Source organism: Hypanus sabinus, chromosome 6 (assembly GCF_030144855.1).
Source record: "Hypanus sabinus isolate sHypSab1 chromosome 6, sHypSab1.hap1, whole genome shotgun sequence".
In the NCBI taxonomy this organism is placed as follows: domain Eukaryota; kingdom Metazoa; phylum Chordata; class Chondrichthyes; order Myliobatiformes; family Dasyatidae; genus Hypanus; species Hypanus sabinus.
This window is the reverse complement of record NC_082711.1, coordinates 132,265,549-132,283,847: the sequence shown is the minus strand read 5'-3', so window position 1 is coordinate 132,283,847 and position 18,299 is coordinate 132,265,549. Positions and strand designations below refer to the sequence as shown.

Below are 18,299 nucleotides of genomic sequence, written 5' to 3'. Positions count from 1 at the left end.
ACCTCCAAACATCTGATCTGGAGAAGAGGGATTTGGGACGGTGCTGAGAGCCTTCAGTCTGCACACTTAGAGCACACAGATGTCCATGCTTAAATGGAAAAGGTGACACACTACCTCAGAAACAACCTACCCGACTGCTGCATCAAACACCTCCTAGACCTTCTGTGGAAGTATCTGCAGAATTCTTTGAAGAATTAACAGGTAGGATACACAAAGGATGTTGTGTACTGGATTTTCAGAAGGCCTTTGACAAGGTGCTGCATGTAAGGCTGTGTAACGTCCAGGGCTATCGCTTGTGTATGTCTACGGGAAAATCCGCCCACCCACCAAACCATGTCTCCCGTTTGTGTGGATGCTGTGAAATGCAGACTGATACAACCTCACACACACAATGTACGTTTACAGAGTACACTTTATAAATCTTTCTGGAACTAGGCATTAATAGCGATACAATATAAAAAGAAAAGAAAAGAAAAGAAAGCACCAAAACTTATCAGAGTTCAGTCAATTCATGCACAACTGTTGGGGCTCAATTATCAAAGCCTTCGGTCCACCATTCGATCTTCTCCGACGTTCTCGAACCGCCGCCTGGGACCAACCTCGGTGGTCGACCAGAGCGCATCCAGCACGTCCTTCCTCTTCAGTTCTCCTCCCGAAAATCCCGCCACTGACTCCAGGTTCCCACACATACAGATAGAACAACATTGCTTCCACTGGTTAGTTCCTCCATTATCAATAATTATAACCCAAACATTCTAACTAAACAGAGCACTACCTCATCAGTTACCTACAAAGAAGCCATTTCATTATAATGCTACAGAGAAGCTATTTTATATATGCAGTTAACAGTTAACATTACAGTTAATAATCTGAGAACCCTACAGCTGCAAAACAAGCCAAGAGCTCATGGTATTACTGGAAAGATACTGGCATGGATAGAAGATCAGCTGACTGCCAGGGGGCAGAGTGTGGGAATAAAGGGGGCTTTCTTCAGATTGGCTGCTAGTATAGTTGTGCTCCCCAGGAGCCAGTGTAGGATCTGCTACTTTTCACATGATATGTTAATGAGCTGGATGACATAATTCATGGCTTTGCAGCCATATTTGTGGATGGTACAAAAGTATGTGGAGGGTCAATAAATGGCATTCGTTTCAAGAGGGCTAGAGTATAAAAGCAAGGATGTAATGCTGAGATTTTATAAGGCATTGGTCAGACTGCACTTGAAGTATTGTGAGTAGTTTTGGACCCCATTTCTAAGGAAGGATGTGTTGCTTGATGTTGGAGAGAGTCTAGAAGAGTTTTATAAGAAATATATTGTAATCAAGAAGGAGTTAATGTATGAAGAGCTTTTGACAGTTCAAGGTCAGTACTCACTGGAGCTGAGATGGATGAAAGTGAATCTCATTGAAACGTACAAAATATCAAAAGTCCTGAATGGACTAGATGTGGAAAGGATGTTTCCAGTAGTGGGAGAATTTAAGACCAGCGGGCATGGCTTCAGAATCAAAGGACTTCTCTTTAAAACAGGAATGAGGAGGAATTAATTGCTATAGAGATCAAATCTGGGTATTTTTAAAGCAAGAGTTTGATAGGTTCTTGATCAGTAAGAGCAGCAGAAGTTACAGGGAGAAGTCAGGAGTCAGGAGCAATAGTAAATCAACCACAATTGAATGTTAGCACAGACTTGGTGGGCTGAATGGCCTAATTCTGTTCCTACGGTATGTCTTGTAGGCCCATGGCCTTCCATATTGACCTCTCAGTCACCTCAGAACCTACAACCTGGAATGGAAGCAAGTCATCTTCAATTCCAAGGGACTGCCTAAGAAGCTATAAAAACAGAAAATGCTAGTTAGCCTGCATCTGTGGGAAAGGAAACATATTTAACAGTTCAGAATGAGCAAGGGCCTGTGAAGAGCCAGGGAGGGCGTCTCTGACTGGATAAAATCTGGGTGACCATGGGGATAAGCTGAAAACAAGGTTATCTAGTCAATGAGTGACTAGGAGCAGGGAACATAGAAATAAAGAATGCAGGAGCTGGCAAATGCAGAGTGGGAACACATACTCAGCAGATCATGCAGGACAGCTCCACTCCCAGAGAGAAACAGTGAAAAATGATAAACAAGCTGAGCCCATATCATGGATGAGTGACTGACACAGACAGGAATAGAGCTGCAGAATTCAATAGTAAATGCAGAAGGCCATTCTGTGCACAGATGGAAGGTGGAGTGTGGTTTATTAAGTCTATGTTGGGATTCACTGTGACCGTGCAGAAGGCTGCAGACCAGTGGGTCAGAGTGAGAACGGGATGAAGAATTAAAGAGACAGGCATCAGGAAACTTGGGGCCACCCCTGTCATCTGAGGCTGCTTTCACAAAAGCAATTACCCAATCTGTGTTTGTTCAAGGAGACCACAACACGAACACCGAATGCACTATACTGGGCTGGACAATGTGAAAATACATCTCTACTTCGCCTGGGAGGACTGTTTGGGTCCACAGATGGTGGGAAGGGAAGAGGTGAAAATACACGTGTTGCCTTGCCAAGGGAAAGAGCTGTAAGAAGGAGATGGTTGGGAATGGACGAGTGGATCAGGAAATCATTTAGGGAATGGACCGTGTAAAATGCTGAGTGGGAAGGAGAGGGAAAGCTGAGTTCAGTGGTGGAAGAAAATGTGGAGAATTGTCCGTGGCTGGTGGAGTGGAAGGTGACAGCAAGGGAAGTCTGAAATTAGCTGCTGGTGGAGCTCAGTAGTTTAGGCAGCACCTATTGAGGAAACGGTCTATGTTTCAGGATTAGACTGAAAGATTGAGGGGAGATAGCCAGTATAAAAAGGTGGAGAGAATGGGTAGAGCAAGAAAGTCACCATTGTCGTACATGCTGCAGCAATGTTTGTCTAACTAATCTGATGTAGGTCAAAAAAATCTCAGGCCTTCAGGCTTTCCCCACACTTCTGCTACTGTTTAAGTTGGGTGAAAAGATGCTTCTAAATCTCCATCTAATTTTAAAATTGTTTTCTATGTTTTCCTTTTAGATTTCCTTTGAGAAGAAAAGGCGTCTCATTCAGGGTATAAGAACATAAAAACATAGAAACACGCAAAGGCTATTCAGCCCTTCAAACCTATCCCTCCATTCAATGTGATCTTACTTGATCTGCATCAGGCTTTACTCCTCTTCCATGCCTGTACCTGCAGGCTCCAATTCTTTGTTCCTTCAAGAAAAATATCTACTTCCTCCTTAAATACCCCCAATAATCCAAACTCCACAACCCTCCAGGTTAGAGAATTGCAGAGATTCACAATCATCTGCAGGAACCTCCTACACTCCTCAATCTTCAATGACAATTTCCTAATCTTGTAACTATGTTGGTTTGTCCAATTCTCTCTTTCGTCCATTCACTAATGGGAGCATCTGGAGATCTACCCCATCAACCCCCTCATGATCTTATTTACCTGGAAAGTAAAGTATGCTGAGGGGAATCTGTAGGCGCTTGGTAATGAGGGACACTGGCTGGAAGTGAGGCTATAGTAGGCACTGGTTACTCTGCAGTGTCCTGGTAGGTGCACTGCGTACAGATCCTCAGGGATGGTAGGGGAGCCCTATGATACCTATGTCAAAGGTTCAGTTAATATCGGAGAATGTATACTGTATACAACCTGAAATTTGTACTCTTCACAGATATCCACGAAACAAGAAACCCCATAGAATGAATGATGGAAACATCGATGCCCCGAAGCTCTGCTCTCCCCAGTGATCTGAATTCAGAAATGTCGACTGACATTTGGCTGACTGTATCAAAGTAGGAATAGTGGTCAAATCAAGCAAATATTTTATATTCTGCCTGTAGAACTCAAACAAATAAAATTTAAAGGGGAACAAGCTGGCAAATGAATTAGGAGAAAGGGCATGATTAGAGATAATGTTGAAGCATTTCCCTGCCCTGGATGGGCTTCACCATCAGCACTGCAGTTAAACCTATCACAGATACAATGCACAGAAGGGTTTGGGACATATCAGGTTTTTCTACAGCACAAAAAGAGACCATTCAACCCATCTGTTCTATGTCAGCTCTGAGACCACGCTCATTCCCCATCTACCTTCTTACAACCTATTCCTTCCCACACACATCAATTCCCCCTCATTCCCCATCCATCCCCATACACTAGGGCCAAGTTACGGTGGTCAGTTTACCTACCAGCATATCCATAGGATGAGGGAAGGACCCATGACCCTAATGCGAGGCAGCAGCACCACATACCACTCTGCGAGGCAGTTCATGGGAGTGAAGTTCAGGAACTGGAGTGAATATGAACCACGTGAGCCAAGTGGCTTCCTTTAAAAGTGCAAGAAAGAAAACCTTAAAAATGGAGGCTGATATTGTATATTACTGAAAGTCATTATAAAACATCATTAATCCTGAAAATATAAATTAATTATAATCCCTTATTTTTATCCTGACTTTCCTTCTTCAATATGTATTCAATAATGTACTATTATATTTCTAATTTAAATTTTCAGAATCTCCAGCAGCCTCCAGCTTTTGGATCCATATTCCTCATTTTGGAATTAGATTCTGGAAACTGGTTTCCTGCAATCATTGGGAAGGAGGTTTGACTGGAATCTTTGCAGCACAGATGGAGGATTTCTGGCTCATTAGAGCCACTGGAAGAGAGTCTCTGCGAAAGAAATTCTAATCTTTGCCGATCTTTCTTCTATTATCCAAAACCTGTGCCACCAGTCACACAGCCAACAAACATACCTCCTTCATCCAACCCTTCCTCAATTTGAGCACTACTGTTGGAAGGTATCGGTATGAAAGGATAATTCATTGGAGCCCACATCAAATCATTCCTCCCTGTGTGAGTCCTTCGCTGTTTGCTATCTCAGTGTCCCTAAAGCCAGAACTCAATGGGAAACATGTTCTTGAAAACTTGCCTTACCCTGGGATTCTGCACAATTAGAGCAGGCTCTCCTCATTAGTGGCACATAATTAACCATCATCTTGTTAACTGACCATCACAAAGAAAGGAGACACTCCTGTAAAAAGATCTTCTTTAGATCTTAGATCCTGACGAAGGGTCTCGGCCCGAAACGTCGACAGCGCCTCTCCCTATAGCTGCTGCCTGGCCTGCTGTGTTCCACCAGCATTTTGTGTGTGTTGCTCTTCTTTAGATTATTGCTTCCATAGTAGCCATTACATAATATGTCCATTTCTTCCCTCTCAGTTTATTTAGGGGGAAGCCAAAGACAGATGACCTGGAGTTCAAGAGTTTGGCCTTTGGGGGTGTGTTTGACACAGAGCAGTCAACAGTCAACAATCAAAGGGGCCTGTAGAAGTTCCCATTCCCTGTCCAAGACCTCACCCACCTGGTATTAGCGAGTTCTGGACTACACAAAATGATAAAGGCACAGCTCAAGCCAGGGTGCTGAAGTATTTCAGACCTGAAATATGATACTGATCCTCTCTCCTCAGATACTGCCTGACCTTCTGTGTATTTCACACAGTAACGAAACCCAATTTCCCTCAGGATCAATACAGTCTGTCCATCTGTCTGTTTGTATTTTCTGATTTTACTTCAGATTTCCAGGACCTATTATTTTTTCATCTTAATTTACTGACAAACATATATTGTCTTCAACTGGTTAGCAAATAACAATTAAACACCCTTCTCCGTTTTGGCAGCTGCAGCAGCTAAGTTTGATCAAGGTTATTAGATTTCATTTACAAGATTAGAGGATAACTATGTAGAAGAGGCAGTTTCAATATGTAGACACTACCTGCAGGCTATGTAGGGCGGGGTGGCATTCAAAGATAAACTCATCAGAAAATTATAGTATCAGATCCCAAAGGGTGACCTAAATATAACCCAGTGACAGGATGACAAATAGCCCACAGGATTCCGCTGGCTGTCTAGAATATAATATACTGGAGCTTGATACAGTTCCAGCTCTATTATTTGGTGTTTGCATTGTTTCTTGTTTAAGCCATGAACCCTCTACATGTCATAGTAACCCCTCCCCACTATGTTATTATTGAGAGACAATTTATAGAAATCTGCTTTGATCATTTGGACAAGATTTAGTTCACGTGCTCAACCCCTCCAGCCTATAACCTTCCAAGACGTAATGCCTGCAGTTCTCCAGTCTAGTCTTGCACACTTGGGCAGCATAAGGTGCAGCTTGTAGCTCCAGCCCTATAGCCAGAGCTCGTTGCTGACCTTGAGCACAGTCGTGTAGACTTTGCACATTCTCTCTGTGATCATGTGGGGTCTTGGTGCCAAAAACAAAGCAGAACAGGATCTCTTCCACCTCAGGCAACTGAAAGAGTTCAGCATGGGCCCCCAAATCCTCAAAGCCTTCTACAGGGCACCATTGAGAGCATCCTGACTGGCTGTATCACCACCTGGCAGAGGAACTGCACCTATCTTGATCGCTGGACACTGCAGAGATTGGAATGGACAGCCCAGCGCATCTGTGGATGTGAACTTCCCTCCACTGAGGACACTTAAGCAGTTGGTGCAGAAATAAGGCCTGAAAGATCATCGGGGACACCAGTCACTCCGACCATAAACTGTTTCAGCTGCTTCTGTCTGGCTATCGCAGCATTAAAGCCAGGACCAGCAGGCTACAGGACAGCTTCTTTCTACAAGTCTTTTAAGTTTACATGTCTGTACATTGCAACAGAGTCATAATACAAAGAATTTTACTCCCTCACATTGCAGGATGGATGTAAGATTTTAAATAAATTCTAATTCTAATTCCAGATGCTCTGATTTTCTTCCACAGCAAAGGATGGTCGGTAAGTCACCCCTGCAGAGCAGGGAAGCAATTGAATCTGGGAGGTGATGAATGTAGATGGGTGTTTGACGATCAGCTTGCCTCCATGCGACGTGACTCTCTCCATGATGTCCAGAATGACCATTGTCAACTGGAATTCCTTCCTTTATAAATGCCCCCTGAGCAGTGCTGAAAACCATATTTTTGACCAAGATTTAGGTCATCAATATGAAAAGGTGGATGTTAAATTCTGACTTTCAATACCATGTTAAGGGTATTCTGTAAAAACAAGATCTTGTACTTGAAGGCAGAAGCTCACCATCCATCTGCTGAGGGAGGGGATCATGAAGTGAGGCCCATTCGCAAAAGCACAGTTCATCTCTACACATTTAGATGTAACACTCAAACTAGGTTTTGCAGTCTTGAATGCAAAGGAGAGCATATAATTTAGAAACTGCACCAGGAATGGTCCCAAACCCAGCTGCGAAAGGAAGAGTGTTGGACAACCGGTAAAGACACAGAGCCACAGAAACAGCAACAGAAGCTCCAAAGACCCCATCCCTGGGAAAGGAAGGATCTGCAAAGATGGGGTACACCAGGGGACGATTTGAAAGACTGGCCCAGGAGCCTGGTGAGCTGCTGTTGGTGGCCTTTGCCTCAGTAGGGGTGATGGGCTTAAGAAGAAGATATAATTCAGAAAGAGACATTAGCACAGAAAGATCTGCCGAACAAATTAGCTGATTACATTCTGGGCATTACAAGAGAGACATGGGCCACAGGAGCAAGGAAGCTATGGCTGGACTTTATAAAACACTGCATTGGGGTACTGTCTCCAGTTCGGGATGCTACACTTCAGGAAGAGAGCAAAGGCTTTGAAGGGAGTGGAGAAGAGGTTGACAGATGATCCCAGGGATGAGGAGCTGAGGTTGCTCTATATGGAGCAGAGGAAGCAGCAATCTGCTGGGCTGAGCGGCATCTGCCGGATGAAAGGAATTGCTGACATTGTGGATCGAAACCCTGCTTCAGGTGCCACGTGCTAGCCAGATATAGCTAGCAGGATAGCTAGAATGAATATGTGGATTGAGCAGTGGTGCAGGAGGGAGGGTTTCAGATTCTTCGGGCATTGGAACCGCTTCTAGGGGAGATAGGGCCAGTACCATCCGAATGGTCTACAACTGGGCAGGGCCAGGATCAATGTCCTGGGGAGATTGTTTGTTGTGGAGGTTTTAAACTAATATGGCAAGGGGATGGGAACCCACACAGAAAAGAAGAGGGAAGTTTTGCAGAGACCAAAGCCAGAGTTAGTGAAGAAAAAAGTAAGAGTAGAGTGCATAAAAATAAAAAGCAAAAATCGCATAGGTCACTGGATTCTAAAAGGACAATGAGTATAAGGGCACTTTATCTAAATGCCCGTAGTGTTAGAAACAAGGTTAGTGGACTTGTGGCACAGATCAGTATGATATAGTGGCCATTACAGAAACCTGGTTGCAAGGTGGAGATGACTGGGAATTAAATATCCAAGGGTATCAGGTAGTACGGAAAGATAGGCAGGAAGGCAGAGGAGGTGGGGTGGTGCTCTTGATTAGGGATGAGATCAGGGTGATTGTGAGAGACGATATAAGATCTACAGGGCAGAATGTTGAGTCCATCTGGGTAGAGATTAAGAATAGCAAAGGGAAAAAATCACTGATGGGTGTTGTCTATAGACCACCTAATAAAAAAATTGCAGTGGCAGAGGTAATTAACCAAGAAATAACTGAGGCTTGTAAGAACGAAACAGCAGTAGTCATGGGGGATTTTAACTTCCACATAGATTGGGTGAATCAGGTTGGTCAAGGAAGTCTTGAGGAGTACTTCGTAGAATGTATCTGTGATGGCTTTCGTGAGCAGCATGTTAGTGATCCTACAAGGGAAAATACTATCTCAGATCTAGTCCTGTGCAATGAGACAGGTAAGATTAATGATCTTGTAGTCAGGGATCCTCTTGGAAAGAGTGATCATAGTATGATTGAATTTCGCATTCAGATGGAGGATGAAATAGTTAGGGCTAAAACTAGTGTATTATGCTTGAACAAGGGAGACTACAACAGGATGAGGGAGGAGTTGGCTAATGTGAATTGGGAGCACAGGCTATTTGGTAGAACAGTTGAGGAACAGTAGAATACCTTCAAATAGATTTTTCACAGTGCTCAACAAAAGTATATTCCAGTCAAAAGTAAGGACAGTAAGTGTGGGGAGAGCCAGACTTGGATAACTAAGTAAGTAAAAGGTAGTATCAAATTAAAAGCTCATGTGTACAAAGTTGCAAAGAGTAGTGAAGAGACTGGAGAATTGGAAAAATTTGAAAAGCAACAAAGAACAACTAAACAAGAAATAAGGAAAGGGAAGATAGAGTATGAAAGTAAATTAGCACAAAACATAAAAAGAAATAGCAAAAGTTTTTATAAATGCAGGTGTTCCCCCCCCCCCCACCTTTACAAAGGTAAAGCGTTCCTATGAAACTTTTCTTAAGCCAAAATGGGGTAAAGTGAAGAACCATTAATTTATACTGGAAAAGTTTTCTTAAAAGCAAAAATCCTCTTTGTAGGTCTTTTGTAAAAGCGAAGTGGCGTAAAGCGAAGATTCGTAAAGCAGGGGATACTTGTATATAAAGCAGAAGAAGGTGGCTAAAGTCAACGTAGGTCCCTTGGAAGACGAGAAGGAGAAATTGATATTGGGTGATAAGGAAATGGCTGAGGCATTGGATGACTATTTTGTGTTGGTCTTCATGGTGGAGGACACTTCTAATATGCCAAAGAATGATATTATGGACGAAATGGGAGGTGAGGACCTCGATAAGATCACTGTTACTAAAGAGGTAGTGATGAGCAAACTAGAGGGCCTGAAGGTAGACAAGTCCCTGGTCCTGATGGGATGCATCCCAGGGTGCCGAGGGAATTGACTGAGTTTATAGTAGATGTATTGGTAATCTTTTACCAAAATTCTCTAGACTCTGGGCAGGTCCCGGTGGATTGGAAAACAGCAAATGTCAAGCCACTTTTTAAAAAAGGACGCAGGCAAAAGAGATGGGCAACTGTAGGCCAGTTAGCTTAACATCTGTAGTTGGGAAAATGCTTGAAGCTGTCATTAAGGAAGAAATAGCGAAACGTTTAGAAAGGAGTGGTTCCATTAGACAGACACAGCATGGATTCAGAAAGGGCAGGTCCTGTTTGACAAACTTACTGGAGTTCTTTGAGGACATAACGAGTGCAGTGGATAGAGGGGACAGGTGGATGTCGTATACTTGGATTTCCAGAAGGCATTCGATAAGGAGCCGCACAAGAGACTTAAAAATAAGATATGGATGCATGGAGTCGGAAGAAATGTATTGGCATGGATAGTGGATTGGTTAACCAATAGAAGGCAGAGAGTTGGTATAAATGGGTGTTTCTCCGGTTGGCAGTCAGTAGTGAGTGGGCTGCCGCAGGGGTCGGTGGTGGGCCCGCAGCTGTTTACGTTGATGATTTGGAAGAGGGGACTGAGTGTAGTGTAGCAAAATTTGCTGATGACACTAAACTGAGTGGAAAAGCAAATTGTCTAGAGGATGTGGAGAGTCTGCAGAGAGATACAGATAGGTTAAGTGAGTGGGCCAAGGTCCGGCATATGGAATAAAATGTTGGTAAATGCGAGATCATCCACTTTGAAGGAATAACAGATGAGCAGATTATTATTTAAATGGTGAAAGATTGCTGCATGCTGTTGTACAGAGGGGCTTGGGAGTGCTTGTGCATGAATCGCAAAAAGTTGGCTTGCAGGTACAACAGGTTATTAAGAAGGCAAACAGAATGTTTGCTTTCATTTCTAGAGGGATTGAATTCAAGAGCAGGGAGGTCATGCTGTAACTATACAGGGTACTGGCATGGCTGCACCTGGAGTACTGAGTGCAGTTCTGGTCTCTGTACTTGAGGAAGGATATACTGGCTTTGGAGGCAGTGGAGAGGAGGTTCACCAGGTTGATTCCAGGGATGAAGGGGTTAACCTATGAGGAGAGTTTGAGTCGCCTGGGACTATACTCTCAGGAGTTCAGAAGAATGAGAGGGGATCTTATAGAAACATACAAAATTTTGAAAGGGATAGATAAGATAGAAGTAGGAAAGTTGTTTCCATTGGTAGGTGAGACTTGAACTAGGTGGATATTGCCTCAAGAGTCAGGGGGGATGATTTAGGACAGAGATGAGGAGAAACTGTTTTTCCCAGAGAGTGGTGAATCTGTGGAATTCTCTGCCCAGGGAAGCAGTTGAGGCTTCTTCACCAAATATACTTAGATAGATAGATAGATTTAGATAGATTTTTACATCATAAGGGAATTAAGTGTTATGGGGAAAAGGCAGGTAGATGGAGCTGAGTTTACGGACAGATCAGCCACGATCTTATTGAATGGCGGGGCAGGCTCGATGGGCCGGATGGCCTACTCCTACTCCTATTTCTTATGTTCTTATGTCCAGGACAGAAAGTGGCGAGGGGAGGCAGCCAGTATAATGAACAGGGAGCCGGGGTGAGGGAGGGAGTAGTGGTGAGAGAGCAGTAATTGGTGGAGCAAGAGGCTAGGTGAAAGATAATGGGCAGACAGTCAGGTGGAGCTGGGAGACAGTTGCAGATGAGTGTTAGGTGGAAGAAGACAAAACTGGAACCAGGAATGGGGAAGGGAGGATGAATAACATCTGAAAGAGCTATTTAAAATCATGAGGGTTTGGACAGTATGAACATTGGAGAAGGGATCAGGAAACCGAGGAATTAGATTAAAGTAATTAGAAAGAACAAACAAGTGGAACATAAGGTAAAATTGCTGCACAGTGAGTGGCTGCAGAGTAGAACACACTGCGGGGGGAGTAATAGGGACTGCTTCAACATTGGAGAGAAAGCTGATTAAATATCTGAAAGAAAAGAATGTGTCGAGCTCTGGCAGTAGGTGGGGAATTGGGATTAGGTGGCTTGCTCTTAATGCAGATTGCGTAGGCCATTTGCCTGCATCCACACTGTTACTCATTGGTTACACCAACCATAGGGAGCTAAGATTAACATGCAAGGAAGCAAACTGAAGCTTCAAAGATATCTCCCATTTCTAATAATTGAGCTGCCTTGAAGCCCAGCACTGAAACACAAGTAGAAGGTTGGGCTGATATGTTGGATGTGTTCTAATGTAATTGTGAGGAAGATCACTTAAATGGAGGAGGGAAATCTGGGTTTATCAAAGGAGCAGGTTGCTCAAGGCAATAATTTAAGGACAACGACCTTTCTCTCTGTGGTTTTTAGCTGATTAAATTGCCGTCTGTCTTGCGTGTCAACATTGAGTTGAATACCACTGAAAGAATAATATGGGAAATGATTTCAATGAAGATGCACTTTTCAAATTGTATTAAAACACAGACTCATTATGAAGCCAATTGTGCTGAGAGTGTGGAGACATGCCACAGTATTCTACTCAGCCTCTATCAGCAGTGTATTAAAAAAGCACATTGCCAGCTTTTCCAATATAATTTTGCACATCTTTAAAGGGACTCTGACAATGGAAATTCAGGTTGAAATTGCAACCTCCCACCACAGGAAATGCTGCAACATTTTAATGGACCTGCATGCCAGCAGCCAAATGCATAGTCCTGTGTCTGAAATCATGGTTAAGGCCACGAAAGAACTGCAATCTACAGATTTGACAATGGCACCTGTGAGTTAAACATTAAAATGTGGTAACTCATAGAAATGCCTTCATAAAATGCCAGCTTTTCCCTATGCACTTAATCCATAAAGTCTTATTAAAACTTTCGATATCAAATTAATTAGGTCTAACATTTTCCCCATAAAATCAAGTAGATTATGAGGTCCTGCTGGACATAGTTGTCAGAACCCATCAGAAAGAAATAGTAAAGACAAAAGAGGCAAGTGGAGGGTTGGAGTGGTTTTAGGGGCTTGGCAGACATTCAGCATGCACCTTGTCCCATTCTTCCATGACAGTGATTATTATTACTTACAGGAAGCCTGTATTTCCCACTTGTACCTGAGGTCTGCTGACCCCTCGGTGGTCTCTACCTCAGCCATTTCCTTCCAGAACATCCCTTATCTCATCAGGTCAATGCCAGTTCCCAGTAGAGCAATCCATCAGTCATAGTCCCTTCTCCTGTTTCCCTCTGGCCTTACAGCTCATTCCCTCCGATATAGCCATCCGCTCCCTTTGAATTTTTGACACTTCGTGTGTTGCTAAGCATATATCTACCAGCATGACTTTGGAATGTGGGGAAAACCCAGTGCAACCAAGGAAAGCCCAATGCAGTCATGAAAACACACAGATACCACTGGAGGACAGGGCACTGGACCTGTGAGGCAGAAGCAACGGCTGCTGGCCACCTGGTCATTCTGGTTTAAATGGGCATCTAATGACGTTTCTTTGTGCTTTGGTGTCACTCTAATGAAAAATGGCTCATCCCAAAAGCATGTTACTTCACTCCTGATGAAGGGTTTTGGCCCGAAATGTCGACACTACCTCCTCCCATAGATGCTGTCTGGCCTGCTGAGTTCTGCCAGCATTTTGTGTTTTTATTTATTTCCAGCATCTGCAGATTCACTCATGTTGCCTTTGCATTGTGGTTTGTTTTAGCTGAGGGAAGAGAACAAGGGATAGATCAAGGCAGAGGTATACACATCTAACGACAGAGAGTACATACAAACTCCACACTGACAGTAACAAAGGTCACGGTTGAGCCTGGGCACTGGAGCTGTGAGACAGCAGACCATCATTACCCTGCACAATTCAGATGAATGGATTTTTGTCAGGTATTGGGATTAGAAATTGGAGAGCCAGGCCTGGTAGGCGAGGTTAAACTATTGGTCACCTATCATTTAATTGGGTGTTGAATTGATTTGAAGCTATCCCCAGTTTGTTGCAACCCCTTAATGGTGGCAGGATTTTACAAGGTTTTCTGCATGCCTAAGGCTGTAGGCTTAATGTCAAGTCTTCTGTTTCTCTGAGCTTCATCATCCTTCACAATGGAAGACGATCTCCCAAAGGTTTTTCCAGATCAAGGTCATGAACACTCACTGGCCTGTGTGGAAGAAATGTTGCAGGATTTCATGGCGTGAGCTTGATAAATTTGGTTGATAAATACACCTCTTTATCCATCTTCTGGCATGGATGTTCAAGTGTTCAGTAAAATACTTTAACTTATGGTAAATGAAGGACAACTCACACAGCTTCACAATGTCACCATTGTGTTTACCCTCACTAATTACCTAGCAACTTGAAAGGGTTCCATCGGTTTTTGTTCTCATTCTCCTTCTCTCTGCAAGTTTACCATGGTACTCTCAGTGCACATCTTCAACTGAGCTGTAATTCAAATAACTTGGAGAGACTGTGAACAGCACGCATGTCAGCCGCTGAACTGTTCCTTGGGCCCTACAGAAGTACTTTATCGTTCTAAACTGCCCAAGCCTGTTGCATATTTTAAAGAAGATTTACTGAATCCAACCAATTAAACCTGAAAGTCAGAGCTCCATGATTCATTATGCATAGTAAATTCATCTGCTTGGCAACATTTGTACTGCAAGCATTTTCATTTTTCTCGGCACAGTTACTTATAAAACCAAGTCTGTGGAAGGATAGGAGTTCCAATTTGGACAGAGGAGGAATGTGGTTTCAAGTAGGAACTTTTTTAAATTAATTTTTTATGCTTTTCTACAGAACAGCTACAGACAAACAAAAAAAACTACAAAATTAAAATGAATACAGTGCAAAATACACATATCAAATATGAAGTTCATAACAATAAGGAAACAACACCCAAAGTAAGATCATATAGAGATAGTAACCTCCCCATCCTCCCACAACAGACCTCCAGACCAACCATTACAATATGTAAAAAAAATTCATCAGAACATTTAATCCCACAGAGCTGTAGTATATAAGAAAAAATATTTTTAATGCCTACTACCAAAACTAAAATATAATTCCCATCAAAGAAACAATAAAACTTGGGGAAAAAAAAGCTGAAGGTAAGGAATTGGAAAAGAAAATAGACTTAATCTAAAAGGGAGTTATGAAAGTATTCGCGAAAAGGTCCCCACACCTTTTGAAACTTTATGTCCGAATTGATGAGTGAATAATGAATTTTTTCAAGGTCCAAACAGGACATAATATCATTAAGCCATTGAGCATGGGTGGGTGGGGGAACATCTCTCCACCTGAGGAGGACCAAGCATCTAGCCAAAAGAGAAGCAAAAGATAACGTTTGACGTTTAGTCGAATTCAGATGCATGTCTGCCTCACCCAAGGTGCCAAAAATGGCAATCAGAGGATTAGGTTCTAAGTGGCACTTAAGAATATGAGATAGGGATGAAAAGACATCTCTCCAGAATTTCTCTAGACTAGGACAAACCCAGTACACATGAAGAAGAGGAGACTTGCCCACTTTACACTTGTCACAAACAAGACTAATGTTGCAAATAATTGTTGGATTTCCCAATGTTCTTCTGCCAGCCTAGGGGAGGAAACTGAGAATATGGAGGAACTATGAGAGAAGGGAGAGGAAGTACAATGGAAAGATAAGAAAACAAGGACAAGAATTTAAGAACCAAGAGTTTGGTGCCATTGTTAGTCAGAGAAAACTTGAATGAAAGGCGCACAAGACTTGATACAGTTTAGGATGAGCTTGTTTAGATGTAGGATAAGGTAGGGGTCCAGTTAACAAAATCAAGCAGAAAGCAAACAGAATTTCCGACTAACTTCTACTGAATATAGAATGGTGGAGCCCCGAGCAAATTCACCATCATTTTCTAAATTATCTAATGTCCTTGACATTTTGAGCTCCAGGGATTGAAGATTGTTTAATGGCACTTCCAGTACACAAGTGTAAAAGAGAATGAAATATTTGTTACTCCGATCTGATGCAGCACGTAAAAAGTCTCAAGATAAAACACACAATAATAAAAACACAATAAATATAAATGCATAAGATAGCTTACAGACATAGATTGATTGTACGTCCATAAAGTAGCACAATGCATAGGAGTGTCTGTACATAAGGTGACTCTGACAGGAAATGATAAAGTAGTAGTGGTTGGGGATGTGAAGGGATGGGTTTGTGGCTGGAGGTGATTGGGGTAAGTAAATGTTTTTGAATCTGGTTGGCCTGATGTGGATGATACATAGACTCTTTCCTGATGGGAGTGGGACAACAGTCTATGACTATGGAGTTGATGGCCCTTTTCCGGCACCTTTCTGTGTATATGTATGTCCTTGATGGCAGGGAGCCTGGTACTAATGATGTGCTGGGCAGTTCTGACTACCCATTGTAGGGCCTTCCTGTTTGCCACAGTGCACTTTCTGTAACCAGGCAGTGATCAGCTTGTCAGGCTGCCCTCTACTGTGCATCGGTAGAATGATGTGAGTATGGATGTGCAAAGTCCAGCTCTCTTCAGCCTCAGAAAGGGAACAAGCTGCTCTGAACCTAGTGGCATGGGACTCCTGCTCGTTGATAACTGTGAGGGGGTGGCCTGGCAGGGATGATGGTGCTGCCTTCTTGAGGCAGTACTTCTGGTACTGATGTGCTCGTGCTGCATCGGGTTGAGTCCACTGCTCTCTGCAGCTCCTGATGCTCCCATGCATTCACACTGTCACACCAGAACATGAGGCAACCAGTCAGCACACACTGAACAGTACACCTGTAGAAGTTTTGGTGACAAACCAAACCTCTTTAAACTCCCAAGAAAGTAAAGATGCTGGCCTGTCTTCCTTTGATTTCACCAATGTGTCTGCTTCGCATTCCTTGTCAGATCAGTTCATTTCTTATGGTGCTTTATCATACCCCCTGAGAGCAGAGCTAATGTTGGCCACTTCCTCCTTCAACTTTAGCTTTGTCCCTGAAGTTTCTCCAACAGTCTCCTATTCAGAGGAACTCCTTCCTGGCCACTGTTTATTCCCACTGCAAGCTCTCATCTTTTTCAACCGTGTTTCTTGGTTCTGCTTGGCAGCCATGCCCACGCTGCTACATATGGCTGCAAGGGGATCCTGTACCTTTAAGATCCAAGCCAGCATCTACAGTGGCACTGTACTGGATGCAGTGCCTTGGGGAACCACACTTCTCAGAATTTTTATGCACGATACAGGGTGGAAGCTATCTGAATGAGGTGGCTTTGACTGATCGGAGGTTTTTGTAGGTGGAACTATTTACTTCTCACACAATAGAAATTAGCCTATTAAAGGTAGATATGAACAAACAAGTCCACATTGGGAATGCAATCTTGCACTTTGTGGCCATTGCTGGCAGGGCTAACATTTATCAGCTAACATTCCTGGCCCTTGAAAAGATGATGATTAACCTTCAAAGACCGCCTCTGCAGCTTCAATGGGCTCAAGGTGCTACTTAAAAACATAGAAACATAGAAAATAGGTGCAGGAGTAGGCCATTCGGCCCTTTGAGCTTGCACCACCATTCAGTATGATCATGGCTGATCATCCAACTCAGAACCCTGTACCTGCTTTCTCTCCATACCCCCCACCCCTTTAGCCACAAGGGCCATAACTAACTTCCTCTTAACTATAGCCAATGAACTGGCCTCAACTGTTTCCTGTGGCAGAGAATTCCACCGATTCACCACTCTCTGTGTGAAGAAGTTTTTCCTCATCTCGGTCCTACAAGGCTTCCCTTTTATCCTTAAACTGTGACCCCTCATTCTGGACTCCCCCAACATCAGAAACAATCTTCCTGCATCTAGCCTGTCCAATCCCTTTAGAATTTTATACGTTTCAATAAGATCCCCCCCTCAATCTTCTAAATTCCAGAGAGTATAAGCCTAGTCGATCCAGTCTTTCTTCATATGAAAGTCCTGCCATCCCAGGAATCAATCTGGTGAACCTTCTCTGTACTCCCTCTATGGCAAGAATGGCTTTCCTCAGATTAGGGGACCAAAACTGCACACAATATTCTAGGTGCGGTCTCACCAAGGCCTTGTACAACTGCAATAGAACCTCCCTGCTCCTGTACTCAAATCCTTTTGCTATGAATGCCAACACACCATTTGCCTTTTTCACCGCCTGCTGTACCTGCATGCCCACCTTCAATGACTGGTGTACAATGATACCCAGGTCTCGTTGCACCTCCCCTTTTCCTAATCGGCCGCCATTCAGATAATAATCTGTTTTCCTGTTCTTGCAACTAAAGTGGAAAACCTCACATTTATCCACATTAAATTGCATCTGCCATGAATTTGCCCACTCACCTAACCTATCCAAGTCACCCTGCATCCTTTTAGCATCCTCCTCACAGCTAACACCGCCGCCCAGCTTCGTGTCATCCGCAAACTTGGAGATGCTGCATTTAATTCCCTCGTCTAAATCATTAATATATATTGTAAACAACTGGGGTCCCAGCACTGAGCCTTGCGGTACCCCACTAGTCACTGCCTGCCATTCTGAAAAGGTCCCGTTTACTCCCACTCTTTACTTCCTGTCTGCCAACCAATTCTCTATCCACATCAATACCATACCCCCAATACTGTGT

At 43.3% G+C, this 18,299-nt stretch overlaps 1 long non-coding RNA gene across 1 annotated transcript in view; it reads right to left on the bottom strand.

Moving 5' to 3' along the window:
• Positions 1-4,220: 4,220 nt before the first annotated feature.
• The window catches only part of LOC132395077 (uncharacterized), a 73,271-nt gene continuing 59,192 nt past the window's right edge, over positions 4,221-18,299 (bottom strand). The window contains exon 3 of the long non-coding RNA XR_009512515.1: positions 4,221-4,330. This is a non-coding gene — a long non-coding RNA (uncharacterized LOC132395077). The remainder of the gene's footprint in view (positions 4,331-18,299) is intronic.